The sequence below is a fragment of the Amblyraja radiata genome, chromosome 13 (assembly GCF_010909765.2).
Source record: "Amblyraja radiata isolate CabotCenter1 chromosome 13, sAmbRad1.1.pri, whole genome shotgun sequence".
In the NCBI taxonomy this organism is placed as follows: domain Eukaryota; kingdom Metazoa; phylum Chordata; class Chondrichthyes; order Rajiformes; family Rajidae; genus Amblyraja; species Amblyraja radiata.
The window spans coordinates 31,579,156-31,598,579 of NC_045968.1; positions in this window are offsets into that span (position 1 = coordinate 31,579,156).

Genomic DNA, 19,424 nt, shown 5'->3' on the forward strand with positions numbered 1-19,424 from the left:
GGTAAGCTACTTCTGTAGCCACAGCTGCCCTGGGGCAGACTGACGGAAGCGTGGCTGCCAATCTGCGCTTACGGCCCCTCCGACCACCACCAATCACTCACACACATTCACACACATTCACACACAGGCAAAGGTGGGTGAAGTGTCTTGCCCAAGGACACAACGACAGTATGCACTCCAAGCGGGATTCGAACCGGCTACCTTCCGGTTGCCAGCCGAACACTTAGCCCATTGTGCCATCTGTCGTCCCAAATCACCAACTAGACTATTGTACCCAGCTGGACAGATGGACACTGGATAGAGCTTATCGTAAAGTTCAAAACTTTGAGAATACTTTGTAACAGTTGAAGTGTGAGACATTTTATGAGCAGTGTAGAGAACCAGCGACATCGTGAAAAAGTTCAATTGGTAAAGAACAGTACAGGAGAAAATGATTTGAGAAGATAACATGGATTGCAAAGCTTTCTGACAAGACTGAAAAGCTAAAGTTAACAATCGCTTTGCCAAGATAATCTTCTTGCAATATTTCTATATATTTACCCTGCCTGCCATTTAAACCTGATGTCAGCTACCTAAAGGCTGTATAGTTTATTTTTATGTTCATGTTATTGGAGTTACATTATTGTTGCTTTTAATTGGTAGACTGTATGGCAAATCAAATTACTGGTATGTTGTAAAACATACTTGGCTAATAGTGTATGATTATGATTATGATTATTTATCAGTATAAATTGGGTAAGTATAATGGACATTTTGAACCACAATGAAATAATTGTTCTTGATCTTCCCCCTTCGCCTCCAGGACTATTAAATTATATAATGCTCCATATGCACCAATATCACAGCAGAGTTAATTATTGGCATGATGTGTAATTGCTTCTACTGCACAAGCATTGGATTATTTATGTTCCAGATCTTAGCTATACAATAATAATACGCATTGTGACAATGCCCCCTTCCTTGGGTGTCACTCTGATCCCTATCACTGGCTGACAGGCCAGGGGAGGCCAAGAGAGGCCAGGAGAGAGAGAGAAAGAGAGAGGGGGGAGAGGGGGCGAGGGAGAGGGATAGGGAGGGGGAGAGGGAAAACGAGGGAGAACAAGGGAGAGGGAGAGGGAAGAGGGGGAGAGGGAGAGCGAGGGAGGGAGAGGGAAATCCTCCCTGTTAATTTTGTTCCTCTGTCACAGGTTCGAGGAAGACTGAGCCACTGGGACTAACTTGAGACCACCAGTGTGGTCAAGACTGAACTGCCGGAAGGAAGCCCTAGACAGGGAGTGCTTCTGCTGAGATGAAGACTGAATGGTCGAGGTGAGCCTGAGATGCCACCGTCTCTTCCTGCCTATGGACAACGAGGGACTGCGGCCACACACAAAGGTAATGATTGAGCTGCCAGGATAATCCAGAGACCTTCAGCGCTGACTGTTCAAGATTCAAAGCTGAGCCACCAGGGTAAGCCTGGGACCACCAGTGCCTCTTCTCGAAGCACCTCCATGCTTCTTTTTGTTGAATATAGCTTCAACATTGATAGCAGAAACAGATCATCCTGATCTCCACTGCTGCCTGGTTGGAGTTGACATGCACACCATGTGACCCCATGGGACTCCTCTGGGTGCTTCGGTTTCCTTCATTTCCTGAAGACATGTGGAATGGTTGGTTACTTGGCCACACAATGTTGCCCTGAGATGATTGGTAGGATCTTGGGAGAATTGGTGAGAATGTGGCAAGAATAAAAATGGGATTAGTTTAGTATAGTTTCTTATTGACACTAAACTAAACTAAACTAAACTAAACTAAACTAAACTAAACTAAACTAAATTCATCTAAACTAAATTAATCCCATTTATTATTCTGCCCACATTCCCCATCAATCTTCCAATATCCTGGATGGTTGATGGTCAGTACTAACTCAATGAACATTCACTTCAACTGCAAACAATCATTCCTATAATTACATGAACAGAACTGTGATCTGACCATTTTTTTGTGCACTGTTATGTAATAGTCTATAACATTCCTGCACCTATGTTCTATGGCATGTCTAATGGAGGTCAGTAACCATCTTTCTCCCCCATCTCCATCAATCTGAGGAAGGGTCCTAACCTGAGATATTGTTTATTCATTCTCTCCACAGATGCTGCCTGTTAATGTATGTAATAAGCAGTAAGAGTCTTAATCTGGTCCTTGTGGTACACCACTGGTTACTGACTTCCACAAAAAGAACCCTTCTAGTACCAAGTCAATTTTGGATCAATTTTCCAACTAACCCTGGATTTTGAATGCATTGGAGAAGGTGCAGAGGAGATTCACCAGGATAATTGAGTGTTTCAGTTATGAGGAGAATAGGCATGTTCGGGTTGTTTACATCAGAGTGGGGAGGGCAAAGAGGGGATATGATGACTGCAAACAGAACTATGAGTTACATGCAGAGGTAGATACCAGAAACCATTTCTATGCTGTAGGGATGTCCAAAATTAGTAGACATTAGTTTCCGGAAAAGAGCAGGAGCTTTAAGGGAATCTGAGGAAAAGATGTTTCAACCAAAGGGTGATGGAATCTGGAACACAGTTCCTGACTGGAAGGTTGAGACAGGTACTTTCATAACAAGTAGGAAGTATCTAAACGGGCACTTGAATTGCCACTTGAATACTATGGATCAGAAGCGGGAAATTGAATTAGTTTAGATAGGTACTTGATAGTCACAGGGACACAATGGGTTGAAGGGTCTACATCTGTCCTGTAGCACAATATGATTTCACAACCCAGACTCCATGACTCAGTGGTCTCTAACAATTTGAATGGATGAATGAATGAATGAATGAATGAATGAATGAATGAATGAATGAATGAATAATACTTTGAATAATACTTTATTGTCACATGTGACAAGCCACAGTGATATTCTTTGTTTTGCATACCCAAGGCATGCAAAGAGTCACCACATAAAGGGTGCCATTTTGGACTAGTGTTCCAAGTGGGACTCTGTCAAAAGCCTTGCTGAAGTTGACTGCATTGATTACATTGTCCTCATTGATATATTTTGTTACTTCAAACAGGCAGGATCTCCCCCAAACAAAACCATGCTGCCTATCTTTGGTCAATCCCTGCCTTTCTAGGTGTAGTTTAATCTTATCCCTCAGGATTTTTTCCAGCTATTTCCACACCACTGGCATTATACTTGTTGGCTGCAGTCTCTGCAGTCTCTTTGATTAAAGGAACCATATTTCCTGTCCTCCAGTCATCTGTGCTCAGTGAAGATTTACAAAACTGTCAGGCTCAGCAATCTATTTTCCAGCATCCCAAAGTAGCAGCACCTTATGTAACTCTTCAGGCAGTGACAATCCATCCACGTTTAAGCCCTATGTGATGTCTAAAACGTCCTTATTTTTATTGATTACATGTTTGAAGATTTCACCTAACCCCTTCCCTGAATTCTCTTCCTACAGTGTCCTGCAAATTCCTTGTGAATACTGAGAGCTATTCATTTAAGACCTTGGTGATGACCATGGACAGATTGCCCTTAATGGTCTCTACTCTTTCCCTGGGTACACTCTTGCCTTACATACTTATACAATGCTTTGGGATTTTTCACAATCTTGCCTGCCATTGATTATTTGTAGCCTCGAGACAGCCTCTATCTCCATCTATTCATCCATGCAGTAAGATTTCCTTCCTACACTGAAAATTAAATAAAAAATGCAATTGCGAGAAATCTGAAATAAAACAAGAAACTGAAGTGAAACATAAAGGAAAGTGCCGCAGTAGTTTTGATTAGCAGCACTTAAGAGCTGAGAGTAATTACATTCCTGATCCAGCTGATGAATTTCAATGACTCAGTTAACATCCATTGCAATGACAATGTGAAAGGTTTTGCAGCCATTCACAGGTAATAGAGGACAATCATAATCTATTGTTTTGGGCACTTACATGTTTTATGATTGTACTTGTATTCTACCCCCTGTATTTCTCTTTATAATTGTACTTGACAAAGGTATAGTCATGATCTTCCAACCACCTTGTTGTGGGCCTTGCACTTATTTTTTAATCTGCATGTTTTCTCTAACACTATACCGCTGTGACACAATATTCTTCACGCTGCTATTTTTCTCTTTGCATTACCTGTTGTACTTGTATATGTCTCGATTGTACTCATGTGCAGTATGATTGGACTGGATAGTATGCAAGCAAGGTTTTTCATTTTCTTTTGTTTAGTCAGACGATATGATATTCTACAGATGGATTGATTTAACCCCCTTGCTTATCAAGCTTTACTTCTGCCTAGAAAATATAGTAAGTAAGGAGAGGGGACAAAACATCCTTCAGGATACTTCTCAATGCCGGTGGCCTGCAAGGTTATGTGTTCTCAATCTCTTACTACACTCCCTATACACTCATGACTCTGTGGCCAGATTCTGCTCGAACTCCATTCACAAGTTAGCAAATGACACCAACGTAGATGACCAGACATCAATCCGCAGGAAATGCTACACTTGTCGCTTTACCTCCCCCCTTGACTACATTCAAGGACCCAAGCCGTCTTTCCAGGTGCGGCAGAGGTTCACCTGCACCTCCTCCAACCTCATCTATTGCATCCGCTGCTCTAGATGTCAGCTGTTCTACATCGGTGAGACCAAGCGAGGCTTGGCGATCACTTCGCCCAACATCTCCGCTCGGTTCACAATAACCAACCTGATCTCCTGTTGGCTCCGCACTTCAACTCCCCCTCCCATTCTGAATGCGACCTTTCTGTCCTGTGCCTCCTCCTTGGCCAGAGTGAGGACCACTGTAAAATGGAGGAGCAGCACCTCGCATTTCGCTTGGGCAGTTTGCACCCCAGCGGTATGAACATTGACTTCTCTAATTTCAGGTAGTCCTTACTTTCTCCTTCCCTTCTCAGCTCTCCCTCAGCCTACTGTCTCCACCTCTTCCTTTCTTCTTCCCCCCCCCCCCCCCCTCCCCCCACAGTCCAGAGTCCTTCCACTGCTGGACATTGAGGGGCAGAGTCTGGTGGGGAAACTCCTCAAACACAGGAGGTATATCATCACCCGGGACGGAGTGAATGCAAAGGTATTTTGTTTTGTTTAAAGATGGATGCAAACACTACTAAGTATGACATTAATGAATATAACACTACTGAGTATGACACTAATGAATGTATAGATATTTGTTTTGTATATATTTTTTATTCTTATGTTTGGAAATAAGTTAAAAAATCCCATTGGTTTTCCCCGGATTACCTCCCGCACCCAAAAGAGTTGTGGGCTGATGGGTTGATTTACCACTGTAACTTGCTCTGCTTGTGCAGAACTAATAGAATCTTGGAGGAATTGAATGGGATTGTTCTGTGAACTAGCATAGACTTTGAGCCCAAATGGCCTCTTTCTGTGGAAATGCTCAACCACTTCCAACTGCATTCATGTTTAATGGCATGCAGATTACCCCCTTCTCTGACTCCCACCATCCTCACCACCACTATTTCCAGACCATGCACTCCTTGGGGGTCGGAAGTTAAATTATTATTTCTGGCTCTCGCTGCAGTTCTATGTGATTTATGTGCTTTTTACATTCTTGTTAAACAAAGTAGTCTACTGGGGGAGGTCTGGCTTGCGATAAAGTACCGTTCTTTGTTCAATTTAAGACTCATGCACAAACCCAGTTGATTCCAGATCTCGGGAACCTATAGGTTTTCCAGCTGGCACTGAGAATGGAGAGGGACACACTGGTCTAGACAAGAAGGGGGAACCTAGCTGTTGGTATAAGGCTCCCAAAATTGGATGTGGGGATCATTGTGCAGTACTAACAAGGAACCCATTGAATATAAATAGTAAAGCAAGCCAACCTTTAGCCATCTGCTGATTAGTTTAGTTTAGTTTAGAGATACAGCGCGGAAACAGGCCCTTCAGCCCACCGAATCCGTGCCAACCAGCGATCCCCACACATTAACACTTTCCTACACACACTAGGGACAATTTACACAAACACCAAGCCAATTAACTTACATGCCTGTATGTCTTTGGAATGTGGGAGTGTGTCAATGGACTGGGGAATAGATGTATAGACATGTGGGATCATTTATTCATGAGGTCCAATGTCAGGTGCTAACCCTGAGCGTGTGCTGTGAGGAAGTTAATAAATTCACTTGAATGGGCAGGAATTCATCCTGGAATATAATCAACTCTACCAACTGCTCATAAAAAATGCAGTGGAGCAAAAGTCAGTGAAAGGCAGAGTATTAATTGCAATGAGTAATGTTTACAAAGCTCACTTCAAAGTCCATCGATCTCTTAAATAACTTACATCCGCAAGATATTTTTATGAGTCATAGTTATCGAGAAAGATAAGAAATAGAAACAAACCCATTGACCCATCAAATTTGTACTGGAGATTAAACAACCGTTAAGGCAAGAGACAAAATCCTGGAGTAACTCAGCTGGTGAAGCATCCCTGGAGAACATGGGTGGGTGATTCCTTGGAGAACAGACTGATTGCAGGTAAGGGGGAAAGAAAGCTAGAAGAGTGGAGGGGCAGGACAAAACATGGCAGATGATTCACATCAGGGCAAGTGTAACCATTTACATTAATCCTACATTATTGCTATTTTTCATTCCCTCCACATTCCCATCAATTCCATCCCACATTTTATCAGTCATCTACACACCAGGGGCAGTTTACAGTTGCCAACAGGGCCGGATTTACATATAGGCTTCATAGGCTTAAGCCTAGGGACTCAAAATCTAGGGGGCCTCCGGCCAAGGTGTTTTTTTTCCCACAGAGTAAAAACAATTCAGAGAAAAAAAAAAATTGGAGCGCAATTCCATTTTGACGGAAATTATGCGAAATTCTGGTTCTGGCCCGCTGAAAGTTTTGAGGGGAAAATTGCGCAGTTGGGGGAAGCCGGTAACGCAGTAGCGACGCAAATTGGTTCTGTCTCTCCACGCGTGCGCAGTGGGCCTGGGCAGGTTCAGATCTTCATTTGCACTCCACACAATCACCTCGATGCCTCGTGTCTACTCTAGGTAAGTAGTGGAATATTGCGTTGCAGGAGTGCCCGTTTCTCCGGGTCGGGGGGGGGGGGGGGCTGCGGTGCGGAATCGGAGCCTCGCTGCATGGGAGGGAGAGAGAGGGGGAAGGGAGGGAGAGAGGGAGGGGGATATGAGAGCAGGAGAGGGGGGAGAAACAGGGGGGGGAGAGAGTGAGGGGAGAGAGAGCGAGGGGAGGGGGAGAGTGAGAGAGTGGGGGAGGGGGAGAGAAAGAGGGGAAGGGTGTGCGGGGAGAGGGTGATGGGGAGGGAGAGGGAAGGAGGAGGGGGGAGAGAGAAAGGGGGATTATCTTTAGTGGGACTGCATAATTTAGGTAGGTTTTAGAGCAACTATATTTTTTCCTCCATATGAATAATATCAAACAATTGGAACTGCTTTCTTTTCCTTGATAACAATACTGAAAAATATGAATTCCATAGTTTGCAACTTTCATTTTGTATCATATTTTTAATGTGCACACACTAACACAGTCGAACAGTAACAGGCAACCAAATCAACACACAAAACATTTTCTAAAAAAAGATTTTATTTACTGCAAAAACGTACAGTATTTTATTTGCAGTGTTTGCATGCTCCTTTATAACATTTTACATAACATTTTACAGTACAACTTGATTATTAAAATGAGGACAGCTTCAATTCTTGATTTAAAAAAATGTATACAACAATGACCCAATCATCCCATTCTAACCACTCACTATGCTTAACTCAACCAAAATTATTTCTGAAATATTGGTCATAAATTTGGTACAAAAATGCTCCAAAATAAGGCGCAGAATGCACCAGAGAGCATCTAAAACCCCAGAGCTTCCAGGGCCCTTAGGTGGGCCCTGGATCCCAGCTGCAAGGGACTTTGAGCTTTGCGCTTGTGATATGCGCTGCGTGCACTCATTTCACATAAAAGTTTTTTTGTAATCCTGCCATGCCACCCCGCTTTTTGAAAAACTTTGTACGGGCCTGGTGTATAATATTTTTGACACTGTCATAGGCCCTTACATATGCTGTCACAATGCACTGTATTCTCTAAACAACACTTCAGTAATTTTCCTTGCCCGCCATTTCAGAATAATAGTGTTTTAAGCTGATAACACTAGCTCTGGCAATAAATAAAAAAGCGCAGCTTTCCAGCCCTTATCTCATTGACCACGCTCAGCTGCACATCGGTGTCAATTTGGTGGACTCTTCCATCTTCCTCTCCCCGTGGGGGTGGGGGATTGGGAGGGGCCTCACAAGTGGAATAGCCTCGGGCCTCTCTTCATCTAAATGGGGCCAGGGTGGCCAATTAATCTACTTTGGAATGTAGGAGGGACCAAGAGCACCCAGAGAAACCCACAATGTTACAGGTAGAAAGTGCATGCTCCAAACAGATGGCACCTAAGATAGACACAAAACGCTGGAGTGACCAGCCAGATGGAAGACCGATCTCAAACAGAAAGGTCACACATTCCTTCTCTCCAGAGATGCTGCCTGTCAGTATCCGTGCTGTATCTCTAAACTAAACTAAATTAGACATGTGTCTGTTCAAGCACCAGCAATATTTTAATTTTTAATATCTCTTACAACAGAGTTAGGCTATTCAGTTCATCGAGACTATGCCAGCTCTGAGAGAAATTCTATCAATGTGTTTTCTCAACTTATTTCCCCGTAACCTATTCTCTTACATATGATCATCAACTGTATCATTATGGTTGCTCTATATGCCTCACACTACTATCGTCCAGTTTAGCTAGAATAACTTTGATCTATTGTATATTAATTGTGACTGTAAAACTGCAGCAAGTAAACATGCCACTGTTCCGGTTCATACAGCAATTAAACACCCTTAACTTGACTTGAAGAAGGGTTAACTTGACTTGAAGAACCCTCGCTCAAGGGTTCTGACTCGAAATGTCACCTATTCCTTTTCTCCAGAAATGCTGCCTGACCTGTTGAGTTACTCCAGCATTTTGTGTCTATCTTGACTTGTCTTGAGTCCACACAGATTACCCTGCCATCCACTACTCTGGTAGCAATTTCCAGTGGCCAATGAACCCACCAATCTGCATATCTTTGGTGTGGTGCGTGGAAATAAACCTGTGTATCCAGGGGAAACCTCGTGGTCACGGGAAGAATGTGCATGCTCCCCACAGATAGTTCCAGAGGTTATGATTGAATATGTGTTGCTAGAGCAGTGAAGCAGCAGCTCCACCTGCAATACAGGCAGTGGGTGGTCCTTTCCAACACCATTCCCTGCCTAGTCCCACAACGTCTGAGAAAGCTCAGTCACAGAATATCGTGGCTCTTTTTCACTTCAGATGGTGAGAATCTGCAAGCATTGTATTATAATAATGGTCCAGCAGTTGCTTCCATTGTAATCTCCCTCCCATCCTTCCCCAATAACTGTTTCTGGAGAATACATCATGTACACAGAAACACTATTATCGGAGAGATCCCGCATTGAGAACGACTACAGGGATTCGCCTCAATGGGGATTCTGTTGCTGCCACAATATTGTGCCATTCATTCATATTTTAATATACCACATCACACAATGTGGTTATGTATTTATTACATCTGCTTCCACATGCACATAGGCCAATGCTGATGATAGCTGTGTGAAAAATGCTCTGTGTAGACCCATGCATATAGGGAGGGGAACAATGAAAGCTTACGGTGCTTGTTAACTGATTACCACTGACCATAAGGCAATTGTTCCTCAAGGCAATTTTCAACATCCATCAACACGTACACTCCACGTTCACTTAAACCCAACTGGAATATTACACTAATCTCTTTTCCTCACTCTTTACAAACAGAAATCCTACTTAAAACACTTAAAACTATGGCAGATGCTGTCAATTATGAATTGTAAAAGCCTTGAATTAAACATTGTATTTTTATGTGTTTCTACCTGATAAAAGAAAAGCCAGAAACCTGCTGAAATACAATTTTCATCACATCAAAGAGCTGGCACAAGCACACATTTCATTGACAGAATTTTAATTTACTGATATGCTGGCAGCAGTAAGGTGAGGAAAATGTGAACACTCTTGCAGTACCTTTGCCACTGAGTTTTTAATCCTGGATGTCATTGGACAGTTTCCCCATCATTAAGCTAACGACCCACAGGAATCAATTTGAGTGTTAAAGCCTCCTTTATTGCCATTCTTTGCCTTCTACCATTCATCCAATCTTCTATCCAAGCTAGTACCTTCCCTCTGATACCATGGGCTCTCATCTTGTTTAGCAGCCTCATGAGCAGACTTTATCAAAGGCCTTCTGAAAGTCCAAGTAAAAACGTCCACTGACTCTTCTTTGTCTGTCCTGCTATTTACTTCCGCAAAAAATTACAAAAGATTTGTCAGCCAAGATTAATTCACAAAACATGTTAACTTTGGCCTATTTTATCATGTGCTTCTAAGTACTCAGAAACATCATCCTTAATAACGCACTCTAAAATCTTACCGACTACTGAAGTCGGGCAAAGCTGCCTATATGTTCCCCTATTTTCCCTCACTTCCTTCTTGAACAGCAGAGTAACATTTGCAATTTTCCAATCCTCTGGGACCACTCCTGACTCTAGTGATTCTTGAAAGATCACTACTAATGCCACCACAATCTCTAAAGCCACCTCTTTCAGAACCCTGGAGTATTGTCCATCTAGTCCAGGTGACTTATTCACCTTCAGACCTTTCAGCTACCCAAGTACCTTCCCCTTAGTAAGAGCAACTCAACCCTGACTCACCCTGACTCGCTTGAATTTCTGGCACTTTGCTGGTGTCTTCCGCTGTGAAGACTGATGCAAAAAAAAAACGTATTCAATAGTCTGCTATTTCTTTATTCTTTATTACTACTTCTATATTGTCATTTTCCAGTGGTCCAATGTCCATTCTTGCTTTTCTTTTACACTTTATATATCTGAAGAAACTTTTGGTATCTTCTTTTATATTGTTGGCTAGCTTACCTTCATATTTTATATTTTCTCCCCTTATTGCCTTTTTAGTTACTTTCTGTTTGTTTTTAAAAGCTTCCCAATCCTTCAGCTTCTCACTAATCTTTGCAATATTATACACCTTCTCATATTAAATTTCCTGCACATCTCTGTGCCTATCCAACAGCCTCATAAATGGTACAGGTACTATCATATCTGCTGCCTCCACCACCCCTGACAGCACATTCCAGGCGTAAATACTCTCTGTGTAAAAAAAAAACTTGGTCCACAAAACGCCTTAAAATTTCCCCCGACCACAAACATTATCCCAGAGGTTTGATTCCCTTTCACTGTTCCATGGTTAAGTATTTAATCAATTATTTGGAGGGTCTGCCTTGATTATCTGCTCAGATCTCAAGAGCAGGACATGACCTAAAGCCTTTAGACACAGAGGTGAGAGTGCCAACTCCATTATCAAGGGTGACAAGAAGGAACCCTCAACCGTATGTCTTCACAATGTCCAGGTGTGCGCTATAGAAATTCCACACTGGATCTATGCTCCAATGAGCCGTTCTGCATTGCTGTAATCAGCTATACATATTATACGCTCCCTGCTCCACTCTGCTGCAAGAAATAGAGAGCATGACCTTTGCCATCCGCTCATTTTGAACATGAATGAACTGAGTCCACAGCATTGCTCTTGCTGCAGATGCCTGCGAAGGTCGCAAGGTCTGTTTATGATTTGGTTCTAATTCGTTATTGAGCTGGTTGTTCGGGCCTTTGAAAACTCACAATATGCTTTGGTGTGAATTGGACAACACGTCACTGTAACTGATCAAAGGCAGGCTGGTGCAGATAGCACAGCAGCACATGCAACAATGAAGCTTGGCTCTACAGGAAAAGGGAATGGAACACAAATTGGACAAAACAGTTAAATAATTGATGGAAAAGCAAAGAGAGTGGGCATGAATGATGATAACTTCAGAAAAGTGAGTTCACTGCCTCGGGTAATGTTAAGAAGGAAAGAATTATTGAAGACAGGTACTTTGGAATACCATTCCTTCTGAAGTTCATGTTGTAAGGTTAGATCAATGACAGGAAGGCAAGGGCTAGAGGCCAGGAGCCAGGTCCCATTATCTGGATGATTGGAAGTAATGTTTTCCCAAGTAAGACATCACCTGATTCCAAATATTCCAGCTTCAGTGGTTATAAACCTGGAAGAAAAGATCAAAGGAGAAGTCTTTTAAATATGATTCTGATTACAATGCCAATCGTGGATCATTATTATCAACCATCTCATTGTGATATGTTTGACAATCCTGGGTGGGCACTCCAAATCAGTACCAAGATTAGTTGCCATATTAGTTGTAAATACAACAAGCTGCAATCCTGGTTTATATCACCGTGGGTAGACTGGCAGCTCCAAGTTCCTGGGTAACACCAATGATCTGTCGTGGACCAGCTACATCGATGCAACAGCCAAGAAGGCATACAAAAAACCATGAAGAGACTGAGATAATTTGGTATGTTTCCAGTGACTCCAACAAACTTCCTCAGATGCACCATAGAAGGCACACTGTCAGTGTGCATCGTAGCTTGGCTTGGGAACAGCTATGGCCACAAATGCAAGAAATTGCAGAGAGTTGTAGATATAGCCCAGCCCATCAACAGACCGGATATCCCACTACTGACTTCATCTCCAAGTTTACGGATGACACAAAGCTGGGTGGCAGGGTAAGCTGCGAGGAGGATGCTTTGAGGCTGCAGGGTGACTTGGTTAGGTTGGGTGAGTGGGCAGTAGCATGGCAGATGAAGTTTAATGTGGGTAAATGTGAGATTATTCACTTTGGCAGCAAGATTAAGAAAGCTGGGGTCCAGAACGAGGTGTCACAGTGTAAGAATAAGGGGTAGGCCATTTCGGATTGAGATGTGGAAAAACATTTTCACCCGGAGAGTTGTGAATTCTCTGCCACAGAATGCAGTGGAGGCCAATTCACTGGATGTTTTCAAGAGAGAGTTGGATATAGCTCTTAAGGCTAACGGAATCAAGGGATATGGGGAGAAAGCAGGAACGGGGTATTGATTTTGGATGATCAGCCACGATCATATTGAATGGCCGTACTGGCTCGAAGGGCTAAATGGCCTCCTCCTGCACCTATTTTCTATGTTTCTATCTACCTTTCAAGCTGTCTGAGGAAAGCATCCAATAGAATTGAAGATCTGTCCCACCTCAATCTTTCCTGTCCTTGCTCCCGTCTGACAGAGGATACAGAAGCTTGAGAGTGTGCACCATCAGACTCAGGAACAGCTTCTTCCCCTCTATCAAGCTTCTCAATGGTATTTTCATCATCTAGGCAGCTCTCTCACCCCATTGAAGACATTGGACCTTGTCGATGAAACTGATGCGCTAAAATGCTGAGAACTATATTCTGCGCTCTGTATCTTCCACTTTGCTTTATCTATTGTACTTGAGTGTGACTTGACTTTTAGAGGAAAACCACTTTGAACGTCTGCCTTTATTTCGCAGTGGTTTTGGGTTGCTGCCAGTTTTGACGGTTAGAACCTGCACCATACAAGGTTCAACGTTGTTGCAAGTGTGTGTCATAGCTGCTCCTGACTCAGTGAGGCTGAATGGATGAAACCGTAGAGAGTCATCAGCGAAGGATCCTTCAGCTGAGAACTTCAGAGCACCAGGAGAATGAGCGGCACCTTGGGGCAACATGTCTCAAGAGTAATGGGCCAGACGGCACACAGAACCGAGGGTCGACTCTTGTGTTAAAGAACAGGTGGATCTTTGACTGCACATAGCTACACTTCAGTGCTGGCACATGAATTGACTGCCGTAAAATCTGTCCTTCGAGATCCAGGATGACTTGCGTCCACTCTGGTTCTGTTGGTCCTGAGATGGGTAATGAGGGCAGAACTGCAAATCCTTCCCCACATGGGATTGGGGATGTCTGATAGATGGGGCAGGTGTTGCACGCTTTCCATCATTTACATGGGGCATTTCTGTGCTCCCCAACGCTTGGCCTCAAGGTTCTCAATACCGTCTTAGATGGCCATTTTCCACTTTGAGTGCCATGGGCCAGAGATTCTCAGGAGTCAGGGAGCTAATGGATTTCATCAAGGAGGCTTTGTGAACATCCTTTACTCTTTCCTGCTGTCAGTCTGGTCATTTTTTCTTATAAGTAAGTATAGAATATATTGTCTGATTTGGGAGTCCGATTTCAGGCTTGGGGACAACATGGTCTGCCAAGGCCATTTTCTGAGTGTTTTGGACCTCAATACTGGGGATATTGGAGAGGAGGACAAGTGAGGTGGTAAATCATTGCTGACCAACAGGTATTCCTGACCATATTGCCAGGCTGGAGGCCTCCTCTCTGTTGCTGAATGACTCACTCAATCACGCCTCATACTTTGCTTTGCTTGGGTTAAAGGCTCATCAAGCAGTAGAAATATGCTTTCTGAATTGGCATTATTTTAGCTGCAGAGTCATAGAGTTCTAGATAGCTCTAACATGACAAAAGGTGCTTCAGCTCACTGAGTCGGCAGTAAACCATCAAGTGCCCGTTTACACTAATCCTAATTTACACTAATATTAGTCCCATTTTAATCTTCCCATATTCTCATCAACTCCACTCAGATTTTACCATTCACCTACACACCAGGGACAATTTACTGCAGCCAAGCAACCTACCAAACTACATGTTGTAGAGGTAAAGCAAATTTCCCAGCTGGCTTACCAGAACATACTTGGATGACCGTTTTCAGAGTGCCTGGAAAGCACATTAATGAGGAAATAGGCTCTTTATTTTTAACACACATAAAATTGGTGCAGTCAGAAATATCATCTGGGGGAATTAGTTTCCCAGGGAACCCTTCAATGGCTTGGTGATTTTATGCAGGGATCAGTGGAGTCAGATAGGCCAGAAAGGTCAATACTTTGAACTGCTGTGTGTGCTGAATTGGCCGATCTGTAAAATAATTCAAAAGACAGCAATGGGAGAGGATTATTCTGTTTTATAGAAGAAAGGGCTCACTAGGGACAATTGTTTCTTTTATCTGTGCATGTCTTTGTAAGGACAGAAAAGAAGAGAACAAAAACAATCATTTTGTCAACTTAAATAAAATGTCATAGTAATTCAAGTACATTGGGTTTTGGAGCCTTCCCTCACTGAGTAAACCTTTTGCATTTCCTGAATTCCGATTGCTGTTTCAGTCAATTTGATCTCAAAAATCTATTATCGACAGACCATTTTGTGCTAACACATAGAAGCAGAGATGCTCCTGTGTGTACTGATGATATGATCGTACATTGCACATCACCATGTCAGGAATGCAGTCTCTGCTGTCAAATATATTTTTACCGATGTGTGCATTTTATATGGGGCCAGTGGAAAAGATATACAGCTCAGGAATTAGATTTTACTATTAGCAATTCAGACAAGTCATTAGAGTACAAAGAGCAGTTGGAGACCTGATCTAACTCCTGTTATGTTCTCGATTACAGCCATCACATTCTCTCATTCTGCTGTACAATGTCTGGCTCGGCAGTCAGAAATCATTGCTCAATGGCGATGTTACTGTCCTGAATGTAAATGGGTCAACTCTGCACAGAGCATCTGTGATAACTGAAGAGAGGACAATGTATTTTAATAGTGCTGCTTTATGTTTGTATTAAGTCACAGGGAGATACAGCACAGAAATAGGCCCTTCAGCCAACCGAGTCTCTGCTGACCATCAACCACACACTGACACAAAATCTACAATCATTCCATCAATTCCCTCATGATTCTACCACTCACCTACAAGCTAGGGGTAATGTACAGTGGCCAATTAACCTACCGATCCACGCCTCTTTCAGATCTGGGAAGAATCTGGAGCACCCAATCTCAGGGAGAACATGCAAACTTCATACAGATGGTTCAATCCTGGCTACTGCACTACCCAGTCACAGAGGGGAGGGGTGAGGGACGGAAGCATTGGGTACGTGGATTAGAAGGTGATGTACCCCAAAGGCTGGTGAAGTGGGGTCTTTGATGGATGTTCGAGGTAATGAGTTGGCAAACTTTGTTGCCTGCTGGAGAGGTGAGTGGGGCAAATATTTGGGGAGTGGGTGATGAGTTAGGGGAGGTTGGGGATGAGAAATTGGGGAGATGGTACATCAGGATAGGGCATGGGTTGGGGGGGGGGGGTGGAGGTAAGTATTTTTCACCAGTTGGAACATTGTGTGTGGATACGGAGAGTCCGGATGGATGATTGGGCTTTGTGTTCAGCTCATTGGATCTGGGAGACCAGGATTAGTGGAAAGTGGATGTCAGTCAGAGTTTTGAGTTTATTACTGATTGGAGGCAGTTACTCTGCTGGTGGGAATGTGATTTCACCTTCATAGAGAAGTGTTCCCTATCTAATAAGAATCAGCAGGTTATTAGGAGTCATAGAGAAATACAGGACAGAAACAGGGCCCTTGGCCCACTGAGTCCTTGCTGACTACTGTCTCAGGCCCTCACTTAGATTAATCTGAATGGAGCTGTAGACAGTGGTTTTAATTGCTGTTCCACCCCTATAACACAGTAGCAGTGGATTTATTGACAGAGATGGTCATTTACTGCTGAGAGCAACCTAGACTCACATGCTTAATGCTAGTAAACTCCTTGTAGCATAAGGACCGGATCTTTAAAACACAGGTATCTCAGACCATATTATCCTATGTTGCTTTAGTTCAGAGTTTTGAAGACTTCAGTGGAATCATAGGTTATTGGATCAACCGGCAGATCTCTGGTCTGTAGCCATGAAATGTAGCACCGACTCTCATGCCTGGTATCCTGAGGATGCATTGAATGGTTGCAAGCTCAAAATTGGTTGCAGCAGAGGTTGGATCTCTCCTTTAAATAGAGATGAAGATGAATGTCAGTTAGTGCTGGTTGTAATCAGCAGGTGCATGGAAATGCCAAAATCACATGTTAAAAGCAAGCTAATATGAAAAAAATAACATTACAGTCACAGCCTTCGAAGCATGCAAGTGCTTGCACTGGATATTGTGCACTATTATGGTCCAGTTACCTATGTTAATAATTTATTGTACTATTGATTATTGTTTATTATTTGTTGTGTTGTCGTGTTAATATGCACATGAAGCTGCAGCAATTTTATTGTGCGTTCTTGATGCATGTGACAATTAAACATTCTTGACTCATGATATGTGTGTAGAAGAACACATGAGGAGTATTGCCACAGCCCACATATCTCTCCCTAAAACATATATAGTCAGCTTTCTACAGTCTGATAAACATTTGGCTCTCATCAAATTGACTTTCTAGCCAAGCAAGCCAGGCATTCAGTTTTAGTTGACTGCGTGCAGAGTGCAGATTTCACTCTCACCCAGTTATATAAAAAATACTCTCTGACAGAAAGATATTGTCCCTTTAAGTGGTTTTAATGCCTGACACACCAATTTCAAGTCTTGAAAAAGAAAACCATGCATGGTAATTTTCCATCTTGTTACATATTGAATAGTAATATTGCTCTAATGCAGTTTTCTCTGGATTCTTTCTGGCCCTGCACAGCACAAACTAGATTGTAAGGTCTGTCAGGAGATTTTGTTAATATTTATGACTGCTTTTCAGTTTATTAGGAGCAGAATCTGTTTTGTGACATGATGTAATTGATAGCTATCCAGGGTCTGCTGATCCTGTTTATTGTATTCATTATTCAGTAAACAATGTCAGAAGCTTGCGTGTTTGAGGCAGAAATGTTTGCGTATTTTCCTTGTGCAGGTAATCAAGCCAAAGCAGGCTTTGAGAGAAATCCCAGGCTCTTCCAATTACAGCAGCTGCCTGCAGCTCCACTCCACAAACTTCAAGTGACATTTGTTTCAGTTGGCAGTTCACATCTTGAGCAACCAAATTTACATCTGCAAAGACAAAAGACCAGGGAAGATTGTTAATATGTATAAAGTAGCTATGTTACAAAACTTACCTTCAGCGGCGCTGCAGTTCTGCTACTGGCCGTGTGCACGACTTTGGAGCCTTTGATGGGGGGGGGGGCTGGATTAAAATCCAGTTTTCTATCGCCTGTCGGAGGCGGATTTCCTCGGGCTGCTAGCTGATGCAGAAAAATCGTACCGACTTCCATTCCCGATTTTTTTTTTCTTTTTAATCGCGAGACAATTTCATAATTATATTAAAATAAAAAGCGACTTCTAACGCCGTCAACGCTTACAAAGTGACGGATCTCAAGTACGGGACAAAACGCGGTGTAAGTCGTATATTTTACATATAAACTTGCTTCTTGGGATGACTTTAATCAATCCTCTATAAGCAAAAATGTGATTGGGGCCCCAAACGAACCGGCAGTGTTTTTCCTGCCGACATGGGGTTCAAATTCACCGTAAATGCAACGTTCCAATTGATCGCGTTCCAGAAGCAAGATGATTAAAATGCCCATTTTTTTTGGAGATAAGCCGTCTAAATTGTCTATATTTTGCCTTATTCTCTCTCTCCATGATCATTATTTTTAAACTAAATATTCACAACAGTTTGAGTCACATGTATTGTGCAAAAAACAATAATTTGATTATATTTTGGGTGGATGTTTCTAGATTAATTTATGGGAATTAAACATTAAATTCCTTCCATTTGGGATATAAATTCACGCCAGTGAGATTTTAAAATCATGTTATATTGTGAATTCTTGTGTGGATGGGATTAGTTTGTTATTTGGATACTTAGGCTATTCTAAAAAAATATCCTTTTCTTAAGAAATTGAATCTACAGGACATTGTTATTGGGAAAGTAGTGGGCAGAAAGGCATGTCATGTGTGGTTTGAAGAGCAAAAACTTGTAGTTTACAATGCCAAAATTGAAAAGTTGAGGAAAAACAAGGTGTACAGAGTTGCTTATTGGTTACAATCTGAGGAGTATGATGATGCTACTGATTATGATATGCCAATGTACATGCTAGCAACTGATCTTCTCCATAAAGACTTGGTCTATTGCTAGAAATTGTAATTTATTTACCTAGCTGTTATGGATTTACAGCATATAATACAATAATATTAAAGTTCTGATCTTGAGAATATCACATTTTTGAATTTTCAAGGCAGTCTGGGTGTTTATTACTATTTCCGTCATAGCAGTCACATTTGTAATTAACTACAATTAGGTAACTAACTAATTATATGCTTTAATTTCAGGTCATCCAAGTAAGATGTTTTATATTTGTTTCAGAATGCTTCAATCTATAATAACTGAAGATTTAATTCATTCTTCTTGATTTTTAAGAAAGTTATGGGCTTTTGACTGTCCTCGATCACAGCTTTTGTGTTAAGTCAATGGAAAAGCAATAGGGAACAAGATGCTAATTTCCGAGTATGAAAATGGGCATAATTTTTTTAATACTGAAGATATGAAAGTGAATTAGGTGTCAAATTAAACTTATTTTTATGCTTTATCTGATGGGACAAATTGCAGACTTGA